The sequence below is a fragment of the Manis javanica genome, chromosome 11, assembly GCF_040802235.1.
Source record: "Manis javanica isolate MJ-LG chromosome 11, MJ_LKY, whole genome shotgun sequence".
NCBI lineage: Eukaryota > Metazoa > Chordata > Mammalia > Pholidota > Manidae > Manis > Manis javanica.
The window spans coordinates 8,483,667-8,502,309 of record NC_133166.1 but is presented as its reverse complement, the minus strand read 5'-3'; the positions used below and the strand labels follow the sequence as shown (position 1 = coordinate 8,502,309).

The following is an 18,643-nucleotide window of genomic DNA, read 5'->3' as shown; positions in this document are numbered from 1 at the left end:
GTGGCCACATAAGTGTGATACTCTCTCAACCTATCACATGCTGCAATTGGCAGAAACTGCCAGAATTCCCAAATAACGGTACGGAATTATGAAGGCATCACTGAGGCTTAAGATTGTGCAGAATCGCCTGCTAGGAGGGATGCCTTTCTGTAACATTCAGTAAATGTCCTTAATCAATGACGTGATGCTGTGTCTCTAACAGCTAAAATTCATTGGCTCAGGAAGTATGCAAAGGAGAGATGAGGAGCCCCACTGTCCTTGAGTCTAAGTTTTGAATGTTTGTACTTTTCCTCCCTGCCCATCCTTGTTGTATGGCTCCAGAGGTCCTGGTTCCCAAAGAGGATATGCTTCCAGGACGAAATGCTGTGAGTATTCCCATAACATTTTAGCTTTCGCTTTCACCCAGTCTCTTCCAGGAGGAAAAGATTGACAAGCAAAAAAAAGGAACCGCCTACTTCACATGGATAACAGACTCGAACCTGAGAAGGAGGAATAGCGGCTGATATACCAATTCAAGTGTAATATATGATCGCCACATGGGTAAAGTACTGGAGTGCCGTTGGCCTATCCTTTCCCTTGCATACATTTACCTTTTGTTCCCACAGTGCTTTAGCTACTTCCACTCAATGATGGCCTTTAGAGGGTGTGATCTGGTACCATACAATCGTGTACAATGTTGATACCAGGTATAAACTGATTGGGTGAAGAGGAGCGGCACATTGCCATGACACTGTCTCGTCCTATCACATGATGCAGTAGCCAGAACGAGCCAGACTTACAGAATTATGAATTCATCACTGAGGAATAAGATTGTGCACAATGGCGTGCAAGGATGGATGCCTTTCTCTAAGATTCAGTAAATGTCCTTAATCAATGACGTGGTGCTGTGTCTCTAACAGGTAAAATACATTGGCTCAGCAAGTCTGCAATGGAGCGATGAGGAGCTCACTCTCCATGACTCTTAGTGTCTCATTTTGAATGTTTGTGCTTTTCCCACGAGCCCATCTAGGTTTTATGGCTCCAGAGCTACTGGTTCCCAAAGAGGATATACTTCCGTGAGAAAATGTTGTGAGTATTCCCATAACATTTTAGCTTTTGCTTTCACTCAGTCTCTTCCAGGAGGAAAAGAATGACAAGCAAAAAAAAAGGAACCGCCTTCCTCACATGGAAAACAGATTTGAACTTGAGGAGGAGGAATAGCGGCTGATATACAAATTCCAGTGAAATATATGATCGTCACATGGGTAAAGTACTGGAGTGCCGTTGGCCTATCCTTTCCCTTGCATACATTTATCTTTCCTTCCCACAGGGCCTTAGCTGCTTCGACTCAGTGATGGCTTTTCGAAGGTGTGATCTACTAACATAGCATCGTGGATAATGTTGATACCAGGTATAAAGTGATTGGGTGAAGAGGAGCGGCACATTGCCATGACACTGTCTCGTCCTATCACATGATGCAGTAGCTAGAACGTGCCACACTTACAGAATTATAAAGTCATCACTGAGGTATAAGATTGTGCACAATGGCCTGCAAGGCTGGATGCCTTTCTCAAGGATTCAGTCAATGTCCTTAATCAATGACGTGGTGCTGTGTCTCTAACAGGTAAAATACATTGGCTCAGGAAGTATGCAATGGAGCGATGAGGAGCCCACTCTCCATGACTCTTAGTGTCTCATTTTGAATGTTTGTGCTTTTCCTCCCAGCCCATCTAGGTTTTATGGCTCCAGAGCTACTGGTTCCCAAAGAGGATATACTTCCGTGAGGAAATGCTGTGAGTATTCCCATAACATTTTAGCTTTTGCTTTCACTCAGTCTCTTCCAGGAGGAAAAGATTGACAAGCAAAAAAAAGGAACCGCCTCCTTCACATGGATAACAGACTCGAACTTGAGGAGGAGAAATAGCGGCTCATAAACAAATTCAAGTGAAATATGTAATCGTCACATGGGTAAAGTACTGGAGTGCCGTTGGCCTTTCCTTTCCCTTGCATACATTTACCTTTCCTTCCCACAGGACCTTAGCTGCTTCGACTCAATGATGGCTTTTAGAGGGTGTGATCTACTAACATAGGATCGTGGATAATGTTGAGCATAGGTACTCAGTGTTTCGCGGAAGAAGAGAGGCTGTGGCCACTTAAGTGTGATACTATCTCAACCTATCACATGCTGCAATTGGCAGAACCTGCCACAATTACAGAATAATGGTACAGAATTATGAAGGCATCACTGAGGCATAAGATTGTGCACAATGGCCTGCAAGGATGGATGCCTTTCTCTAACATTCAGTCAATGTCCTTAATCCATGACGTGATGCTGTGTCTCTAACAGGTAAAATACATTGCCTCAGCAACTATGCAAAGGAGTGATGAAGAGCCCCAGTGTCCATGACTGTAAGTTTTGAATGTTTGCACTTTTCCTCCCTGACCATCCTCGTTGTATGGCTCCAGAGGTCTGGTTCCCAAATAGGATATGCTTCTGGGAGGAAATGCTGTGTGTATTCCCATAACATTTTAGCTTTCGCTTTCACCCAGTCTCTTCCAGGAGGAAAAGATTGACAAGCAAAAAAAAGGAACCGCCTTGTTCACATGGATAACGGACTCGAACATGAGGAGGAGGAATAGCGGCTGATATACAAATTCAAGTGTGACATATGATCGTCACATGGGTAAAGTACTGGTGTGCCGTTGGCCTCTCCTTTCCCTTGTGTACATTTACCTTTCCTTCCAACAGCGCTTTAGCTGCTTCCACTCAATGACGGCCTTTCGAGGGTGTGATCTGGTACCACAGGATCGTGCACAATGTTGATACCAGGTATAAACTGATTGGGTGAAGAGGAGCGGCACATTGCCATGACACTGTCTCGTCCTATCACATGATGCAGTAGCCAGAACGTGCCAGACTTACAGAATTATGAAGTCATCACTGAGGAATAAGATTGTGCACAATGGCCTGCAAGGATGTATGCCTTTCTCTAAGATTCAGTAAATGCCCTATATCAATGACATGGTGCTGTGTCTCTAACAGGTAAAATTCATTGTCTCAGGAAGTACTGAGTGGAGCGATGAGGAGCCCACTGTCCATGACTCTAAGTGTCTCATTTTGAATGTTTGTGCTTTTCCTCCCAGCCCATCTAGGTTTTATGGCTCCAGAGCTACTGGTTCCCAAAGAGGATATGCTTCCAGGAGGAAATGCTGTGGGTATTCCCATGACATTTTGCTTTTGCTTTCACTCAGTCTCTTCCAGGAGGAGAAGATTGACAAGCAAAAAAAAGGAACCGCCTTCCTCACATGGATAACGGACTCGAACTTGAGGAGGAGGAATAGCGGCTGTTATACAAATTCCAGTGAAATACATGATCGTCACATGGGTAAAGTACTGGAGTGCCTTTGGCCTATCCTTTCCCTTGCATTCATTTACATTTCCTTCCCACAGTACATTAGCTGCTTCGACTCAATGACGGTTTTTAGAGGGTGTGATCTACTAACATAGGATCGTGGGTAATGTTGAGCATAGGCACTCAGTGTTTCGGGGAAGAACAGAGGCTGTGGCCACATAAGTGTGATACTCTCTCAACCTATCACATGCTGCAATTGGCAGAAACTGCCAGAATTCCCAAATAACGGTACGGAATTATGAAGGCATCACTGAGGCTTAAGATTGTGCAGAATCGCCTGCTAGGAGGGATGCCTTTCTGTAACATTCAGTAAATGTCCTTAATCAATGACGTGATGCTGTGTCTCTAACAGCTAAAATTCATTGGCTCAGGAAGTATGCAAAGGAGAGATGAGGAGCCCCACTGTCCTTGAGTCTAAGTTTTGAATGTTTGTACTTTTCCTCCCTGCCCATCCTTGTTGTATGGCTCCAGAGGTCCTGGTTCCCAAAGAGGATATGCTTCCAGGACGAAATGCTGTGAGTATTCCCATAACATTTTAGCTTTCGCTTTCACCCAGTCTCTTCCAGGAGGAAAAGATTGACAAGCAAAAAAAAGGAACCGCCTACTTCACATGGATAACAGACTCGAACCTGAGAAGGAGGAATAGCGGCTGATATACCAATTCAAGTGTAATATATGATCGCCACATGGGTAAAGTACTGGAGTGCCGTTGGCCTATCCTTTCCCTTGCATACATTTACCTTTTGTTCCCACAGTGCTTTAGCTACTTCCACTCAATGATGGCCTTTAGAGGGTGTGATCTGGTACCATACAATCGTGTACAATGTTGATACCAGGTATAAACTGATTGGGTGAAGAGGAGCGGCACATTGCCATGACACTGTCTCGTCCTATCACATGATGCAGTAGCCAGAACGAGCCAGACTTACAGAATTATGAATTCATCACTGAGGAATAAGATTGTGCACAATGGCGTGCAAGGATGGATGCCTTTCTCTAAGATTCAGTAAATGTCCTTAATCAATGACGTGGTGCTGTGTCTCTAACAGGTAAAATACATTGGCTCAGCAAGTCTGCAATGGAGCGATGAGGAGCTCACTCTCCATGACTCTTAGTGTCTCATTTTGAATGTTTGTGCTTTTCCCACGAGCCCATCTAGGTTTTATGGCTCCAGAGCTACTGGTTCCCAAAGAGGATATACTTCCGTGAGAAAATGTTGTGAGTATTCCCATAACATTTTAGCTTTTGCTTTCACTCAGTCTCTTCCAGGAGGAAAAGAATGACAAGCAAAAAAAAAGGAACCGCCTTCCTCACATGGAAAACAGATTTGAACTTGAGGAGGAGGAATAGCGGCTGATATACAAATTCCAGTGAAATATATGATCGTCACATGGGTAAAGTACTGGAGTGCCGTTGGCCTATCCTTTCCCTTGCATACATTTATCTTTCCTTCCCACACGGCCTTAGCTGCTTCGACTCAATGATGGCTTTTCGAAGGTGTGATCTCCTAACATAGCATCGTGGATAATGTTGATACCAGGTATAAAGTGATTGGGTGAAGAGGAGCGGCACATTGCCATGACACTGTCTCGTCCTATCACATGATGCAGTAGCTAGAACGTGCCACACTTACAGAATTATGAAGTCATCACTGAGGTATAAGATTGTGCACAATGGCCTGCAAGGCTGGATGCCTTTCTCAAGCATTCAGTCTATGTCCTTAATCAATGACGTGGTGCTGTGTCTCTAACAGGTAAAATACATTGGCTCAGGAAGTATGCAATGGAGCGATGAGGAGCCCACTCTCCATGACTCTTAGTGTCTCATTTTGAATGTTTGTGCTTTTCCTCCCAGCCCATCTAGGTTTTATGGCTCCAGAGCTACTGGTTCCCAAAGAGGATATACTTCCGTGAGGAAATGCTGTGAGTATTCCCATAACATTTTAGCTTTTGCTTTCACTCAGTCTCTTCCAGGAGGAAAAGATTGACAAGCAAAAAAAAGGAACCGCCTCCTTCACATGGATAACAGACTCGAACTTGAGGAGGAGAAATAGCGGCTCATAAACAAATTCAAGTGAAATATGTAATCGTCACATGGGTAAAGTACTGGAGTGCCGTTGGCCTTTCCTTTCCCTTGCATACATTTACCTTTCCTTCCCACAGGACCTTAGCTGCTTCGACTCAATGATGGCTTTTAGAGGGTGTGATCTACTAACATAGGATCGTGGATAATGTTGAGCATAGGTACTCAGTGTTTCGCGGAAGAAGAGAGGCTGTGGCCACTTAAGTGTGATACTATCTCAACCTATCACATGCTGCAATTGGCAGAACCTGCCACAATTACAGAATAATGGTACAGAATTATGAAGGCATCACTGAGGCATAAGATTGTGCACAATGGCCTGCAAGGATGGATGCCTTTCTCTAACATTCAGTCAATGTCCTTAATCCATGACGTGATGCTGTGTCTCTAACAGGTAAAATACATTGCCTCAGCAACTATGCAAAGGAGTGATGAAGAGCCCCAGTGTCCATGACTGTAAGTTTTGAATGTTTGCACTTTTCCTCCCTGACCATCCTCGTTGTATGGCTCCAGAGGTCTGGTTCCCAAATAGGATATGCTTCTGGGAGGAAATGCTGTGTGTATTCCCATAACATTTTAGCTTTCGCTTTCACCCAGTCTCTTCCAGGAGGAAAAGATTGACAAGCAAAAAAAAGGAACCGCCTTGTTCACATGGATAACGGACTCGAACATGAGGAGGAGGAATAGCGGCTGATATACAAATTCAAGTGTGACATATGATCGTCACATGGGTAAAGTACTGGTGTGCCGTTGGCCTCTCCTTTCCCTTGTGTACATTTACCTTTCCTTCCAACAGCGCTTTAGCTGCTTCCACTCAATGACGGCCTTTCGAGGGTGTGATCTGGTACCACAGGATCGTGCACAATGTTGATACCAGGTATAAACTGATTGGGTGAAGAGGAGCGGCACATTGCCATGACACTGTCTCGTCCTATCACATGATGCAGTAGCCAGAACGTGCCAGACTTACAGAATTATGAAGTCATCACTGAGGAATAAGATTGTGCACAATGGCCTGCAAGGATGTATGCCTTTCTCTAAGATTCAGTAAATGCCCTATATCAATGACATGGTGCTGTGTCTCTAACAGGTAAAATTCATTGTCTCAGGAAGTACTGAGTGGAGCGATGAGGAGCCCACTGTCCATGACTCTAAGTGTCTCATTTTGAATGTTTGTGCTTTTCCTCCCAGCCCATCTAGGTTTTATGGCTCCAGAGCTACTGGTTCCCAAAGAGGATATGCTTCCAGGAGGAAATGCTGTGGGTATTCCCATGACATTTTGCTTTTGCTTTCACTCAGTCTCTTCCAGGAGGAGAAGATTGACAAGCAAAAAAAAGGAACCGCCTTCCTCACATGGATAACGGACTCGAACTTGAGGAGGAGGAATAGCGGCTGTTATACAAATTCCAGTGAAATACATGATCGTCACATGGGTAAAGTACTGGAGTGCCTTTGGCCTATCCTTTCCCTTGCATTCATTTACATTTCCTTCCCACAGTACATTAGCTGCTTCGACTCAATGACGGTTTTTAGAGGGTGTGATCTACTAACATAGGATCGTGGGTAATGTTGAGCATAGGCACTCAGTGTTTCGGGGAAGAACAGAGGCTGTGGCCACATAAGTGTGATACTCTCTCAACCTATCACATGCTGCAATTGGCAGAAACTGCCAGAATTCCCAAATAACGGTACGGAATTATGAAGGCATCACTGAGGCTTAAGATTGTGCAGAATCGCCTGCTAGGAGGGATGCCTTTCTGTAACATTCAGTAAATGTCCTTAATCAATGACGTGATGCTGTGTCTCTAACAGCTAAAATTCATTGGCTCAGGAAGTATGCAAAGGAGAGATGAGGAGCCCCACTGTCCTTGAGTCTAAGTTTTGAATGTTTGTACTTTTCCTCCCTGCCCATCCTTGTTGTATGGCTCCAGAGGTCCTGGTTCCCAAAGAGGATATGCTTCCAGGACGAAATGCTGTGAGTATTCCCATAACATTTTAGCTTTCGCTTTCACCCAGTCTCTTCCAGGAGGAAAAGATTGACAAGCAAAAAAAAGGAACCGCCTACTTCACATGGATAACAGACTCGAACCTGAGAAGGAGGAATAGCGGCTGATATACCAATTCAAGTGTAATATATGATCGCCACATGGGTAAAGTACTGGAGTGCCGTTGGCCTATCCTTTCCCTTGCATACATTTACCTTTTGTTCCCACAGTGCTTTAGCTACTTCCACTCAATGATGGCCTTTAGAGGGTGTGATCTGGTACCATACAATCGTGTACAATGTTGATACCAGGTATAAACTGATTGGGTGAAGAGGAGCGGCACATTGCCATGACACTGTCTCGTCCTATCACATGATGCAGTAGCCAGAACGAGCCAGACTTACAGAATTATGAATTCATCACTGAGGAATAAGATTGTGCACAATGGCGTGCAAGGATGGATGCCTTTCTCTAAGATTCAGTAAATGTCCTTAATCAATGACGTGGTGCTGTGTCTCTAACAGGTAAAATACATTGGCTCAGCAAGTCTGCAATGGAGCGATGAGGAGCTCACTCTCCATGACTCTTAGTGTCTCATTTTGAATGTTTGTGCTTTTCCCACGAGCCCATCTAGGTTTTATGGCTCCAGAGCTACTGGTTCCCAAAGAGGATATACTTCCGTGAGAAAATGTTGTGAGTATTCCCATAACATTTTAGCTTTTGCTTTCACTCAGTCTCTTCCAGGAGGAAAAGAATGACAAGCAAAAAAAAAGGAACCGCCTTCCTCACATGGAAAACAGATTTGAACTTGAGGAGGAGGAATAGCGGCTGATATACAAATTCCAGTGAAATATATGATCGTCACATGGGTAAAGTACTGGAGTGCCGTTGGCCTATCCTTTCCCTTGCATACATTTATCTTTCCTTCCCACACGGCCTTAGCTGCTTCGACTCAATGATGGCTTTTCGAAGGTGTGATCTCCTAACATAGCATCGTGGATAATGTTGATACCAGGTATAAAGTGATTGGGTGAAGAGGAGCGGCACATTGCCATGACACTGTCTCGTCCTATCACATGATGCAGTAGCTAGAACGTGCCACACTTACAGAATTATGAAGTCATCACTGAGGTATAAGATTGTGCACAATGGCCTGCAAGGCTGGATGCCTTTCTCAAGCATTCAGTCTATGTCCTTAATCAATGACGTGGTGCTGTGTCTCTAACAGGTAAAATACATTGGCTCAGGAAGTATGCAATGGAGCGATGAGGAGCCCACTCTCCATGACTCTTAGTGTCTCATTTTGAATGTTTGTGCTTTTCCTCCCAGCCCATCTAGGTTTTATGGCTCCAGAGCTACTGGTTCCCAAAGAGGATATACTTCCGTGAGGAAATGCTGTGAGTATTCCCATAACATTTTAGCTTTTGCTTTCACTCAGTCTCTTCCAGGAGGAAAAGATTGACAAGCAAAAAAAAGGAACCGCCTCCTTCACATGGATAACAGACTCGAACTTGAGGAGGAGAAATAGCGGCTCATAAACAAATTCAAGTGAAATATGTAATCGTCACATGGGTAAAGTACTGGAGTGCCGTTGGCCTTTCCTTTCCCTTGCATACATTTACCTTTCCTTCCCACAGGACCTTAGCTGCTTCGACTCAATGATGGCTTTTAGAGGGTGTGATCTACTAACATAGGATCGTGGATAATGTTGAGCATAGGTACTCAGTGTTTCGCGGAAGAAGAGAGGCTGTGGCCACTTAAGTGTGATACTATCTCAACCTATCACATGCTGCAATTGGCAGAACCTGCCACAATTACAGAATAATGGTACAGAATTATGAAGGCATCACTGAGGCATAAGATTGTGCACAATGGCCTGCAAGGATGGATGCCTTTCTCTAACATTCAGTCAATGTCCTTAATCCATGACGTGATGCTGTGTCTCTAACAGGTAAAATACATTGCCTCAGCAACTATGCAAAGGAGTGATGAAGAGCCCCAGTGTCCATGACTGTAAGTTTTGAATGTTTGCACTTTTCCTCCCTGACCATCCTCGTTGTATGGCTCCAGAGGTCTGGTTCCCAAATAGGATATGCTTCTGGGAGGAAATGCTGTGTGTATTCCCATAACATTTTAGCTTTCGCTTTCACCCAGTCTCTTCCAGGAGGAAAAGATTGACAAGCAAAAAAAAGGAACCGCCTTGTTCACATGGATAACGGACTCGAACATGAGGAGGAGGAATAGCGGCTGATATACAAATTCAAGTGTGACATATGATCGTCACATGGGTAAAGTACTGGTGTGCCGTTGGCCTCTCCTTTCCCTTGTGTACATTTACCTTTCCTTCCAACAGCGCTTTAGCTGCTTCCACTCAATGACGGCCTTTCGAGGGTGTGATCTGGTACCACAGGATCGTGCACAATGTTGATACCAGGTATAAACTGATTGGGTGAAGAGGAGCGGCACATTGCCATGACACTGTCTCGTCCTATCACATGATGCAGTAGCCAGAACGTGCCAGACTTACAGAATTATGAAGTCATCACTGAGGAATAAGATTGTGCACAATGGCCTGCAAGGATGTATGCCTTTCTCTAAGATTCAGTAAATGCCCTATATCAATGACATGGTGCTGTGTCTCTAACAGGTAAAATTCATTGTCTCAGGAAGTACTGAGTGGAGCGATGAGGAGCCCACTGTCCATGACTCTAAGTGTCTCATTTTGAATGTTTGTGCTTTTCCTCCCAGCCCATCTAGGTTTTATGGCTCCAGAGCTACTGGTTCCCAAAGAGGATATGCTTCCAGGAGGAAATGCTGTGGGTATTCCCATGACATTTTGCTTTTGCTTTCACTCAGTCTCTTCCAGGAGGAGAAGATTGACAAGCAAAAAAAAGGAACCGCCTTCCTCACATGGATAACGGACTCGAACTTGAGGAGGAGGAATAGCGGCTGTTATACAAATTCCAGTGAAATACATGATCGTCACATGGGTAAAGTACTGGAGTGCCTTTGGCCTATCCTTTCCCTTGCATTCATTTACATTTCCTTCCCACAGTACATTAGCTGCTTCGACTCAATGACGGTTTTTAGAGGGTGTGATCTACTAACATAGGATCGTGGGTAATGTTGAGCATAGGCACTCAGTGTTTCGGGGAAGAACAGAGGCTGTGGCCACATAAGTGTAATACTCTCTCAACCTATCACATGCTGCAATTGGCAGAAACTGCCAGAATTCCCAAATAACGGTACGGAATTATGAAGGCATCACTGAGGCTTAAGATTGTGCAGAATCGCCTGCTAGGAGGGATGCCTTTCTGTAACATTCAGTAAATGTCCTTAATCAATGACGTGATGCTGTGTCTCTAACAGCTAAAATTCATTGGCTCAGGAAGTATGCAAAGGAGAGATGAGGAGCCCCACTGTCCTTGAGTCTAAGTTTTGAATGTTTGTACTTTTCCTCCCTGCCCATCCTTGTTGTATGGCTCCAGAGGTCCTGGTTCCCAAAGAGGATATGCTTCCAGGACGAAATGCTGTGAGTATTCCCATAACATTTTAGCTTTCGCTTTCACCCAGTCTCTTCCAGGAGGAAAAGATTGACAAGCAAAAAAAAGGAACCGCCTACTTCACATGGATAACAGACTCGAACCTGAGAAGGAGGAATAGCGGCTGATATACCAATTCAAGTGTAATATATGATCGCCACATGGGTAAAGTACTGGAGTGCCGTTGGCCTATCCTTTCCCTTGCATACATTTACCTTTTGTTCCCACAGTGCTTTAGCTACTTCCACTCAATGATGGCCTTTAGAGGGTGTGATCTGGTACCATACAATCGTGTACAATGTTGATACCAGGTATAAACTGATTGGGTGAAGAGGAGCGGCACATTGCCATGACACTGTCTCGTCCTATCACATGATGCAGTAGCCAGAACGAGCCAGACTTACAGAATTATGAATTCATCACTGAGGAATAAGATTGTGCACAATGGCGTGCAAGGATGGATGCCTTTCTCTAAGATTCAGTAAATGTCCTTAATCAATGACGTGGTGCTGTGTCTCTAACAGGTAAAATACATTGGCTCAGCAAGTCTGCAATGGAGCGATGAGGAGCTCACTCTCCATGACTCTTAGTGTCTCATTTTGAATGTTTGTGCTTTTCCCACGAGCCCATCTAGGTTTTATGGCTCCAGAGCTACTGGTTCCCAAAGAGGATATACTTCCGTGAGAAAATGTTGTGAGTATTCCCATAACATTTTAGCTTTTGCTTTCACTCAGTCTCTTCCAGGAGGAAAAGAATGACAAGCAAAAAAAAAGGAACCGCCTTCCTCACATGGAAAACAGATTTGAACTTGAGGAGGAGGAATAGCGGCTGATATACAAATTCCAGTGAAATATATGATCGTCACATGGGTAAAGTACTGGAGTGCCGTTGGCCTATCCTTTCCCTTGCATACATTTATCTTTCCTTCCCACACGGCCTTAGCTGCTTCGACTCAATGATGGCTTTTCGAAGGTGTGATCTCCTAACATAGCATCGTGGATAATGTTGATACCAGGTATAAAGTGATTGGGTGAAGAGGAGCGGCACATTGCCATGACACTGTCTCGTCCTATCACATGATGCAGTAGCTAGAACGTGCCACACTTACAGAATTATGAAGTCATCACTGAGGTATAAGATTGTGCACAATGGCCTGCAAGGCTGGATGCCTTTCTCAAGCATTCAGTCTATGTCCTTAATCAATGACGTGGTGCTGTGTCTCTAACAGGTAAAATACATTGGCTCAGGAAGTATGCAATGGAGCGATGAGGAGCCCACTCTCCATGACTCTTAGTGTCTCATTTTGAATGTTTGTGCTTTTCCTCCCAGCCCATCTAGGTTTTATGGCTCCAGAGCTACTGGTTCCCAAAGAGGATATACTTCCGTGAGGAAATGCTGTGAGTATTCCCATAACATTTTAGCTTTTGCTTTCACTCAGTCTCTTCCAGGAGGAAAAGATTGACAAGCAAAAAAAAGGAACCGCCTCCTTCACATGGATAACAGACTCGAACTTGAGGAGGAGAAATAGCGGCTCATAAACAAATTCAAGTGAAATATGTAATCGTCACATGGGTAAAGTACTGGAGTGCCGTTGGCCTTTCCTTTCCCTTGCATACATTTACCTTTCCTTCCCACAGGACCTTAGCTGCTTCGACTCAATGATGGCTTTTAGAGGGTGTGATCTACTAACATAGGATCGTGGATAATGTTGAGCATAGGTACTCAGTGTTTCGCGGAAGAAGAGAGGCTGTGGCCACTTAAGTGTGATACTATCTCAACCTATCACATGCTGCAATTGGCAGAACCTGCCACAATTACAGAATAATGGTACAGAATTATGAAGGCATCACTGAGGCATAAGATTGTGCACAATGGCCTGCAAGGATGGATGCCTTTCTCTAACATTCAGTCAATGTCCTTAATCCATGACGTGATGCTGTGTCTCTAACAGGTAAAATACATTGCCTCAGCAACTATGCAAAGGAGTGATGAAGAGCCCCAGTGTCCATGACTGTAAGTTTTGAATGTTTGCACTTTTCCTCCCTGACCATCCTCGTTGTATGGCTCCAGAGGTCTGGTTCCCAAATAGGATATGCTTCTGGGAGGAAATGCTGTGTGTATTCCCATAACATTTTAGCTTTCGCTTTCACCCAGTCTCTTCCAGGAGGAAAAGATTGACAAGCAAAAAAAAGGAACCGCCTTGTTCACATGGATAACGGACTCGAACATGAGGAGGAGGAATAGCGGCTGATATACAAATTCAAGTGTGACATATGATCGTCACATGGGTAAAGTACTGGTGTGCCGTTGGCCTCTCCTTTCCCTTGTGTACATTTACCTTTCCTTCCAACAGCGCTTTAGCTGCTTCCACTCAATGACGGCCTTTCGAGGGTGTGATCTGGTACCACAGGATCGTGCACAATGTTGATACCAGGTATAAACTGATTGGGTGAAGAGGAGCGGCACATTGCCATGACACTGTCTCGTCCTATCACATGATGCAGTAGCCAGAACGTGCCAGACTTACAGAATTATGAAGTCATCACTGAGGAATAAGATTGTGCACAATGGCCTGCAAGGATGTATGCCTTTCTCTAAGATTCAGTAAATGCCCTATATCAATGACATGGTGCTGTGTCTCTAACAGGTAAAATTCATTGTCTCAGGAAGTACTGAGTGGAGCGATGAGGAGCCCACTGTCCATGACTCTAAGTGTCTCATTTTGAATGTTTGTGCTTTTCCTCCCAGCCCATCTAGGTTTTATGGCTCCAGAGCTACTGGTTCCCAAAGAGGATATGCTTCCAGGAGGAAATGCTGTGGGTATTCCCATGACATTTTGCTTTTGCTTTCACTCAGTCTCTTCCAGGAGGAGAAGATTGACAAGCAAAAAAAAGGAACCGCCTTCCTCACATGGATAACGGACTCGAACTTGAGGAGGAGGAATAGCGGCTGTTATACAAATTCCAGTGAAATACATGATCGTCACATGGGTAAAGTACTGGAGTGCCTTTGGCCTATCCTTTCCCTTGCATTCATTTACATTTCCTTCCCACAGTACATTAGCTGCTTCGACTCAATGACGGCTTTTAGAGGGTGTGATCTACTAACATAGGATCGTGGGTAATGTTGAGCATAGGCACTCAGTGTTTCGGGGAAGAACAGAGGCTGTGGCCACATAAGTGTGATACTCTCTCAACCTATCACATGCTGCAATTGGCAGAAACTGCCAGAATTCCCAAATAACGGTACGGAATTATGAAGGCATCACTGAGGCTTAAGATTGTGCAGAATCGCCTGCTAGGAGGGATGCCTTTCTGTAACATTCAGTAAATGTCCTTAATCAATGACGTGATGCTGTGTCTCTAACAGCTAAAATTCATTGGCTCAGGAAGTATGCAAAGGAGAGATGAGGAGCCCCACTGTCCTTGAGTCTAAGTTTTGAATGTTTGTACTTTTCCTCCCTGCCCATCCTTGTTGTATGGCTCCAGAGGTCCTGGTTCCCAAAGAGGATATGCTTCCAGGACGAAATGCTGTGAGTATTCCCATAACATTTTAGCTTTCGCTTTCACCCAGTCTCTTCCAGGAGGAAAAGATTGACAAGCAAAAAAAAGGAACCGCCTACTTCACATGGATAACAGACTCGAACCTGAGAAGGAGGAATAGCGGCTGATATACCAATTCAAGTGTAATATATGATCGCCACATGGGTAAAGTACTGGAGTGCCGTTGGCCTATCCTTTCCCTTGCATACATTTACCTTTTGTTCCCACAGTGCTTTAGCTACTTCCACTCAATGATGGCCTTTAGAGGGTGTGATCTGGTACCATACAATCGTGTACAATGTTGATACCAGGTATAAACTGATTGGGTGAAGAGGAGCGGCACATTGCCATGACACTGTCTCGTCCTATCACATGATGCAGTAGCCAGAACGAGCCAGACTTACAGAATTATGAATTCATCACTGAGGAATAAGATTGTGCACAATGGCGTGCAAGGATGGATGCCTTTCTCTAAGATTCAGTAAATGTCCTTAATCAATGACGTGGTGCTGTGTCTCTAACAGGTAAAATACATTGGCTCAGCAAGTCTGCAATGGAGCGATGAGGAGCTCACTCTCCATGACTCTTAGTGTCTCATTTTGAATGTTTGTGCTTTTCCCACGAGCCCATCTAGGTTTTATGGCTCCAGAGCTACTGGTTCCCAAAGAGGATATACTTCCGTGAGAAAATGTTGTGAGTATTCCCATAACATTTTAGCTTTTGCTTTCACTCAGTCTCTTCCAGGAGGAAAAGAATGACAAGCAAAAAAAAAGGAACCGCCTTCCTCACATGGAAAACAGATTTGAACTTGAGGAGGAGGAATAGCGGCTGATATACAAATTCCAGTGAAATATATGATCGTCACATGGGTAAAGTACTGGAGTGCCGTTGGCCTATCCTTTCCCTTGCATACATTTATCTTTCCTTCCCACACGGCCTTAGCTGCTTCGACTCAATGATGGCTTTTCGAAGGTGTGATCTCCTAACATAGCATCGTGGATAATGTTGATACCAGGTATAAAGTGATTGGGTGAAGAGGAGCGGCACATTGCCATGACACTGTCTCGTCCTATCACATGATGCAGTAGCTAGAACGTGCCACACTTACAGAATTATGAAGTCATCACTGAGGTATAAGATTGTGCACAATGGCCTGCAAGGCTGGATGCCTTTCTCAAGCATTCAGTCTATGTCCTTAATCAATGACGTGGTGCTGTGTCTCTAACAGGTAAAATACATTGGCTCAGGAAGTATGCAATGGAGCGATGAGGAGCCCACTCTCCATGACTCTTAGTGTCTCATTTTGAATGTTTGTGCTTTTCCTCCCAGCCCATCTAGGTTTTATGGCTCCAGAGCTACTGGTTCCCAAAGAGGATATACTTCCGTGAGGAAATGCTGTGAGTATTCCCATAACATTTTAGCTTTTGCTTTCACTCAGTCTCTTCCAGGAGGAAAAGATTGACAAGCAAAAAAAAGGAACCGCCTCCTTCACATGGATAACAGACTCGAACTTGAGGAGGAGAAATAGCGGCTCATAAACAAATTCAAGTGAAATATGTAATCGTCACATGGGTAAAGTACTGGAGTGCCGTTGGCCTTTCCTTTCCCTTGCATACATTTACCTTTCCTTCCCACAGGACCTTAGCTGCTTCGACTCAATGATGGCTTTTAGAGGGTGTGATCTACTAACATAGGATCGTGGATAATGTTGAGCATAGGTACTCAGTGTTTCGCGGAAGAAGAGAGGCTGTGGCCACTTAAGTGTGATACTATCTCAACCTATCACATGCTGCAATTGGCAGAACCTGCCACAATTACAGAATAATGGTACAGAATTATGAAGGCATCACTGAGGCATAAGATTGTGCACAATGGCCTGCAAGGATGGATGCCTTTCTCTAACATTCAGTCAATGTCCTTAATCCATGACGTGATGCTGTGTCTCTAACAGGTAAAATACATTGCCTCAGCAACTATGCAAAGGAGTGATGAAGAGCCCCAGTGTCCATGACTGTAAGTTTTGAATGTTTGCACTTTTCCTCCCTGACCATCCTCGTTGTATGGCTCCAGAGGTCTGGTTCCCAAATAGGATATGCTTCTGGGAGGAAATGCTGTGTGTATTCCCATAACATTTTAGCTTTCGCTTTCACCCAGTCTCTTCCAGGAGGAAAAGATTGACAAGCAAAAAAAAGGAACCGCCTTGTTCACATGGATAACGGACTCGAACATGAGGAGGAGGAATAGCGGCTGATATACAAATTCAAGTGTGACATATGATCGTCACATGGGTAAAGTACTGGTGTGCCGTTGGCCTCTCCTTTCCCTTGTGTACATTTACCTTTCCTTCCAACAGCGCTTTAGCTGCTTCCACTCAATGACGGCCTTTCGAGGGTGTGATCTGGTACCACAGGATCGTGCACAATGTTGATACCAGGTATAAACTGATTGGGTGAAGAGGAGCGGCACATTGCCATGACACTGTCTCGTCCTATCACATGATGCAGTAGCCAGAACGTGCCAGACTTACAGAATTATGAAGTCATCACTGAGGAATAAGATTGTGCACAATGGCCTGCAAGGATGTATGCCTTTCTCTAAGATTCAGTAAATGCCCTATATCAATGACATGGTGCTGTGTCTCTAACAGGTAAAATTCATTGTCTCAGGAAGTACTGAGTGGAGCGATGAGGAGCCCACTGTCCATGACTCTAAGTGTCTCATTTTGAATGTTTGTGCTTTTCCTCCCAGCCCATCTAGGTTTTATGGCTCCAGAGCTACTGGTTCCCAAAGAGGATATGCTTCCAGGAGGAAATGCTGTGGGTATTCCCATGACATTTTGCTTTTGCTTTCACTCAGTCTCTTCCAGGAGGAGAAGATTGACAAGCAAAAAAAAGGAACCGCCTTCCTCACATGGATAACGGACTCGAACTTGAGGAGGAGGAATAGCGGCTGTTATACAAATTCCAGTGAAATACATGATCGTCACATGGGTAAAGTACTGGAGTGCCTTTGGCCTATCCTTTCCCTTGCATTCATTTACATTTCCTTCCCACAGTACATTAGCTGCTTCGACTCAATGACGGCTTTTAGAGGGTGTGATCTACTAACATAGGATCGTGGGTAATGTTGAGCATAGGCACTCAGTGTTTCGGGGAAGAACAGAGGCTGTGGCCACATAAGTGTGATACTCTCTCAACCTATCACATGCTGCAATTGGCAGAAACTGCCAGAATTCCCAAATAACGGTACGGAATTATGAAGGCATCACTGAGGCTTAAGATTGTGCAGAATCGCCTGCTAGGAGGGATGCCTTTCTGTAACATTCAGTCAATGTCCTTAATCCATGACGTGATGCTGTGTCTCTAACAGGTAAAATACATTGCCTCAGCAACTATGCAAAGGAGTGATGAAGAGCCCCAGTGTCCATGACTGTAAGTTTTGAATGTTTGCACTTTTCCTCCCTGACCATCCTCGTTGTATGGCTCCAGAGGTCTGGTTCCCAAATAGGATATGCTTCTGGGAGGAAATGCTGTGTGTATTCCCATAACATTTTAGCTTTCGCTTTCACCCAGTCTCTTCCAGGAGGAAAAGATTGACAAGCAAAAAAAAGGAACCGCCTTGTTCACATGGATAACGGACTCGAACATGAGGAGGAGGAATAGCGGCTGATATACCAATTCAAGTGTAATATATGATCGCCACATGGGTAAAGTACTGGAGTGCCGTTGACCTATCCTTTCCCTTGCATACATTTACCTTTTGTTCCCACAGTGCTTTAGCTGCTTCCACTCAATGATGGCCTTTAGAGGGTGTGATCTGGTACCATAGGATCGTGCACAATGTTGATACCAGGTATAAACTGATTGGGTGAAGAGGAGCGGCACATTGCCATGACACTGTCTCGTCCTATCACATGATGCAGTAGCCAGAACGTGCCAGACTTACAGAATTATGAAGGCATCACTGAGGAATAAGATTGTGCACAATGGCCTGCAAGGATGGATGCCTTTCTCTAAGATTCAGTAAATGTCCTTAATCAATGACGTGGTGCTGTGTCTGTAACAGGTAAAATACGTTGGATCAGGAAGTATGCAAAGAGC

At 44.5% G+C, this 18,643-nt stretch overlaps 1 protein-coding gene across 3 annotated transcripts in view; it reads right to left on the bottom strand.

Moving 5' to 3' along the window:
* Positions 1–18,643, bottom strand: part of GRM5 (glutamate metabotropic receptor 5) — a 487,023-nt gene that overhangs the window by 180,786 nt on the left and 287,594 nt on the right. The gene's annotated exons all lie outside the window — the stretch shown is intronic.